We start from the raw sequence: 6,495 nt of genomic DNA, 5'->3' as shown, positions 1-6,495 counted from the left end.
CATGACCTGAGCTGAAGCTGGACGCTCAACCGACTGAACCGCCCAGGCGCCCCTATTTATTTTTTTATTTTTTAAGTAGGCTTCATGCCCAGTGTGGAGCCCAACACAGGCCTTAAACTTACTGCCCTGAGATCAAGACCTGAGCTGAGATCTCAGATGCTCAACTGACTGGGCCACCCAGGTGCCCCTTGAGATTTTATTTTTAAGTAATCTCTACACCCAATGCAGGGCTTGAACTCACAATCCTGAGATCGAGAGTAGTATGCTCTTCGGACTGAGCCAGCCAGGCGCCCTAAGCATTCCTAATTCAACATCTGGAAAATCGGAAAACCAGAAACTTAGAAATCTTTCTTGATTCCTTCTCCTCTTCACACCTCTTCTTGATTCTATTATCCTAATATCTCTGACCAATTCTTTTTGCTCTTTCCTTATCACTATTTATTTCAGACTTCCCATTTTTTAAACTGAATCATGAAAACAATCTCCTGTTATTTCCAGCCCAAATCATTCCCTGTAATACCACAACCAGCAGCCTAAAATGTCATTCCCTACATGGTTACCTATATAACCAGGTTAAACTCCAAGATTCTTATCACAGTACACAAGACCCTTTTAAGGAAATAGCCCCCGTCTGTCTTTCCAGTCTTGTATTGGACCATTCCCTCCCTCTCGTGTTCCAACTATAATGAATTTATGTTATTCTACATTGGTTGAGCCTCCCTCTTCTGCAGCTGGTTAATTTTTTTAAATTTATTTTTTAAAATATACATCCAAGTTAGTTAGCATACAGTGTAACAATGATTTCAGGAGTAGATTCCTTAATACCCCTTACCAATTTAGCCCATACCCCCTCCCACAACCCCTCCAGCAACCCTCAGTTTGTTCTCCATATTTATGAGTCTCTTATGTTTTTTACCCCTCCCTGTTTCTATATTATTTTTGTTTCCCTTCCCTTATGTTCATCTGTTTTGTCTCTTAAAGTCCTCATATGAGTGAAGTCATATGATATTTGTCTTTCTCTGACACTAATTTCACTTAGCATAATACCCTCCAGTTCCATCCACGTAGTTGCAAATGGCAAGATTTCATTCTTTTTGATTGCCGAGTAATACTCCATTGTGCATATATATCACATCTTCTTTATCCGTTCATCCATCGATGGACATTTGGGTTCTTTCCATACTTTGGCTATCATCGATAGTGTTGCTATAAACATTGGGTGCATATGCCCCTTTGAAACAGCATACCTGTATCCCTTGGATAAATGCCTACTAGTGCAATTGCTGGGTTCTAGGGTATTTCTATTTTTAATTTTTTGAGGAACCTGCATACGGTTTTCCAGAATGACTTCACCAATTTGCATTCCCACCAGCAGTGCAAAAGAGATCCTCTTTCTCCACATCCTCGCCAACATCTATTGTTGCCTGAGTTGTTAATGTTAGCCATTCTGACAGGTGTGAGGTGGTATCTCACTGTGGTTTTGATTTGTATTTCCCTGATGATGAGTGATATTGAGCATTTTTTCACGTGTCGGTTGGCCATCTGGATGTCTTCTTTAGAGAAGTATCTATTCATGTCTTTTGCCCATTTCTTCACTGGATGTTTGGTTTTTGGGTGTTGAGATGTGTTGAGTAAGAAGTTGCTGCAGTGAAGGTCAAAGAGGTTTTTGCCTGCTTTCTCCTCAAGGATTTTGATGGTTTCCTGCCTTATGTTTAGGTCTTTCATCCATTTTGAGTTTATTTTGTATATAGTGTAAGAAAGTGATCTAGGTTCATTTTTCTGCATGTCATTGTCCAGTTTTCCCAGCACCACTTGCTGAAGAGGCTGTCTTTATTCCATTGGATATTCTTTCCTGCTTTGTCAAAGATTAGTTGGCCATACAGTTGTGGGTCCATTCTGGGGTCTCTATTCTGTTCCATTGATCTGAGTGTCTGTTTTTGTACTACTACCATACTGTCTTGATGATTACAGCTTTGTAATAAAGCTTGATGTCTGGGATTGTGATGCCTCCTGCTTTGGTTTTCTTTTTCAAGATTGCTTTGGCTATTCAGGGTCTTTTCTGGTTCCATACAAATTTTAGGACAGTTGGTTCTAGCTCTGTGAAGACTGCTGGTGTTATTTTGATAGGGATTGCACTGAATATGTAGCTTGCTTTGGGTAGTATGGACATTTTAACAATATTTGTTCTTTTTATCCAGGAGCATGGAATCTTTTTCCATTTTTTGTGTCTTCTTCAATTTCTTTCATAAGCTTTCTATAGGTTTCAGTGTATAGATTTTTCTGGTTAATTATTTTTATCATTTATCTCAGGAATTTCTCATCTAGGGTCCCTCGAATTGAGAGTAACTGACAATCCTTATTCTCTTAATACCTTGTTCATACCTCTATCATAATGTTTATCACACTGTATCATGGACCATAATTTTCTATCTGAATTCTCTTCATATTTCCAAAGTGCTGGGTATTTAGTAGGTATAACCTGTGAATATAGATCCTGAGCTGCATTTTAAAATGAAGGTTTATTTTGCAGCACTTGCTGAATGTGGTTATGAAAGGAATAGGAAGATGGAATAATATTGCATTTAGGAGGGAAGCTGAGTTCACTGAAGTTGTTTTCAAAATTATGGGGATTCTGTGCATGTTTGTAGGTTGAGGTAAACTGGGCAGTGAAGAAAGAGAGGTTGAAGACGTGGGAGAAGTGACAGAAATAAGGTCATTTGGGAAGGAGAAAAGGTTTTAAGTTATCCTCAAAATAATTTTTTAGCTTTTAGAGGCCTACAAGTTATTTGTCTCATTAAGGGCTGAGTTCATTTTATCTAAAGATAATATCCTTGATCAGGGATTTATGTTACACATTTACTTATTAAACAGAACTTTCATCTTTACTTGGGTCCAGGAGGGAGATGGATAAAGAAGTATACTTGGTAGAAGTTAAGGATTAAAAGTTCACTAACAAAAACCTGGAGTTGTATCACAGTCAATGCTACTAGAATGGCTGGTATACTTTCAAAGGACAGTATATGCCTGGGATATGATGACATTTTATAAAGGTCTTGACACTTAAGATAAATGTTGTTATATATACCCATACACAGCAGTAAATGCTCTTTCATGATTTTTGAGTGTACCATTCTGATTAATCAAATATTATGGTTTTAATACTTATTATACAATCTGAATTACTAATGAAGAAAATGAAACTCAGATGTTAAAAATATCTTATATTAAAACTACACAGTATGAATAGAGAGGGAGTTTCAGGGCCTCAGATATCACAGTGAACTCCCACAACACTTATGGAGAGTAAGTTACTCTGAACAAAGTACTGTGTTAGAGCTAAGAGGGACACAGATGTTTAAGATGTGGCTCCTGCCTTTTAGAATGTGTATTAGCTCTTGCAGAGTTATGATTAACTGAATGCATAAGTGATGTTTAGAAGACAACGTTACACATATTTTACTTCCCACTTTCCATTCTGATAAAGCTCTCTTATCTTATTTTCATTTCCCTTTTAAATCTTTCCTGTGCTTCAGAAATAGACTTTAGTGGCTAAGCAGAGTGTTTTGTCCCTAGCAGTACTCACTGTGTATTTGTTGAACTCAGACGAATATCTTGTATGGTTTTGATTTTTGTGTGCTTGGCAATTGGCTGAATTGGAAAGTCAAAGACACAGTTAAAAATGAGAAGGGAGGGGTGCCTGGGTGGCTCAGTCGGTTAGGGGTCTGACTTCAGCTCAGGTCAGGATATCACAGTTCGTGGGTTTGAGCCCTGCATCAGGCTCTGTGCTGACAGCTCAGAGCCTAGAGCCTGCTTCAGATTCTGTGTCCTGCTCACTGTCTGCCCCTTCCCTACTCCTGTTCTGTCTGTCTGTCTGTCTGTCTCTCTCAACAATGAATAAACATTAAAAAATTTTTTAAAATGAGGACATTGCTGAGTACTGCAGCTGCAAGAATCTCTTTTAAAAACCTGCAGTCTGTTACATAAATTATGTACTCTTTAAACTTTTTTCCACGTTCATTTACACAATTGATCATTGAAACTGCTTTAGGATATGTATATCAATTATTTAGCATATTTTAAAAGCTTCCTTAATAACATCTTTAATAAGTGGATGCAATTTTGTATTTACTGCAAACAGTTATGAATAACAGATAACCTAATTATAGTTTATCATTACCTCTAATCATTCCAATGGAAATGTTTCTCTCATTGCATTCATATTGTTTTGGTGCATGAGTATGGAAAGCAGATTGTTTTCTGTGATCATAGATTTTAAATATTTACTTGCTAGTGCTGCATAATTTAGCACACTGGAGTTGGGAAGCAGTTTGTATGGTAGTGGGTGCCATGTCTGTGTTACAGAATACAATTACCCTCTGTGACTTCTATGTGAGGTTATAAAAATGGTAAGTATTCTACTCCATTTTTCCAACCAATTAAAATCTGTTTTGCTGTAAATCCACAGAAAACCAATGTTAATGGTATATGTCAATTTTATTTTGTAAAATTACCACATAGTTTAAGGATTCAAGCATTGTTTCTCATGGCCTATTAGTGCAAAATATAAAAAATAAAATACATTCATTCTTGGTAATCCAAATCTTTATGAAAGTAACAAAAAGGCATACAGACAGCCTGTTCAATGCATGCTATCTGTCCTAAGAAATCAAAACAAAGTTCTGTATTTTAAAATATGGAATCACAGACTAATGAGGCAAGATAAGTCAGTTTGTTAAATCTAATAAATGTTACATTTATGATCTTGTGTAATTGGTCACTTGGTTGCCCTACCACATAACAGAAAATAAATAGTTCCAGTTATCTGTTTTTGTAAGAATGAAAATAATCCAAACCATTAATATGTTAAAAAAGTGAAAAACACTAAAAAAATGTTTATTTTTGAGAGAGTAAAAGGAGGAGAGGGGCACAGAGAGAGGGGGACAGAGGATCCAAAGAGGGCTCTGCGCTGTCAGCAAAGATGTGGGGCTCGAACTCATGAACAGTGAGCTCAGGACCTGACCTCAAACGACTGAGCCACCCAACCACCCCAAAAGTGAAAAACATTTTAAAATTTAATTTTTAACTTTCAACTCTTCAATCTGAAAGGTTTCTTTTCCCTTGTAGGTACATAGTCCGGTAATACAGACTGTTAATTTTTTACTCCCAGGTCCTACTATAATTTCCTATGCAATTCAGAAGCATGCCTGGCAGACCTTGTTCCAACGCAATCTTTCAGCACTGCAAAACGACCTAGGATTACACTTTGCAATACTTTAGTATTTCCCTCATACTCCTTATGAGTATGGATAAAAATTTCCATCTCATAAAAAGCCTTTATACCGTCCTGTGTTTCAATCCTTGAAAAATAAAAGGAATGTGGAAAATCAGCGCACACATTCCTTAATATTTTATAACTTTTTGTCTATCAGTCTCAACTACAGCTTGGCTTAGACAACCTTCACAACAGGATAGAAAGGAATATATGTATCTTTATCAAAGTGAGGCTTGGTAGGAAGGTCTACATTATTACAAGAAATTGAGTGACTCCTCTGAAAACACATCTGGGATCTCCGGGTGTCAGGTGAAAACGGAAAAAAAAAAAAAAAAAAAAAAAAAAAAAAAGAGGGGCGCAGTGCATATTGGGTCTTGTAGTTCCGCGCCGAAGGAGGAGGCGTGGTGTGGCGTTGCATGCTGGGAGTTGAAGTCCAATTGTTCAGCGGGAACTCAAAGCAGACACAATGTGACTTGTCTATTAGAGACACTGCTTACAGACACATACTTTCCCTTGGCTCTGCGCTTGCCGTATTGGTGACCTAGGGGCTGGGATGGCAAAGAGCGGGGGAAAAGGGATGGATGAAGTGAGTGGGTCATGGGCCTGTGGGCGGTTGATATTGCTACGGCCAATCAAAAGGATTTAATGCCCCGGAAGTGGCTGACATACTGGGTTCGAAAGGGAGGCCTTTCCTCTTACTACGGTGGCCGGGAAGCTCGGGATGCCTGTGGCTGCGGCGCTGAGGTCGGAGCGTCTGCGTGTGTGAGGGCTGCTTTTGGGGCGGCTGCTGCTAGAGCTGGAACACTTCCCGGGTTGGTGGCTCTTGCACATTTTTTACACCTTTCCAGTTCTGTTTCGGTGAGGGGCGACTTGAGCCTAGCGGAGTCAGGAGAAGGTTGGGACTTAGCGTCTCTGGTACCCAAATGACCGGGTTTTGGGGGGACCCACCTTCAGTGGAGATCCTGTGACCAACCGTTTACGCTCTCTGAGGGTGTTGGCACCTCCCTCATCTACTTTTTAGTGTAATTTGCCTTCTGACCTCTTGCCCTACCCGGGCTCCAAACCTAACTAACCGTAAGCCTTCCTGTGGGCTGCTTGTTCCCCCCTCTCCTTGTGGCTTTTTTTTTAGGTATTCCAGATACGACCTCTTGTCCACTAAGCTATCACATCCGTTTAACTTGTTTCCATTAAAAAAGAAAAGGCATGAAAAAAATATTAGATTC

At 39.0% G+C, this 6,495-nt stretch overlaps 1 protein-coding gene across 3 annotated transcripts in view; it reads left to right on the top strand.

The window, feature by feature from the left end:
* The first annotated feature begins 5,985 nt into the window (after positions 1-5,985).
* Positions 5,986-6,495, top strand: part of ATG4C (autophagy related 4C cysteine peptidase) — a 90,952-nt gene continuing 90,442 nt past the window's right edge. For all 3 annotated transcript variants that reach the window (XM_047085160.1, XM_047085161.1, XM_047085158.1), the window contains exon 1: positions 5,986-6,084. The gene's annotated coding sequence lies outside the window, so the exon portion shown is untranslated. The remainder of the gene's footprint in view (positions 6,085-6,495) is intronic.

The sequence above is a fragment of the Lynx rufus genome, unplaced genomic scaffold (genome assembly GCF_022079265.1).
Source record: "Lynx rufus isolate CCGP_SWC_20201006 ecotype Redwood Valley unplaced genomic scaffold, mLynRuf1.p SCAF_2, whole genome shotgun sequence".
In the NCBI taxonomy this organism is placed as follows: domain Eukaryota; kingdom Metazoa; phylum Chordata; class Mammalia; order Carnivora; family Felidae; genus Lynx; species Lynx rufus.
Note: the sequence above shows the minus strand (reverse complement) of the source record. Positions and strands in the feature narration are given on the sequence as shown.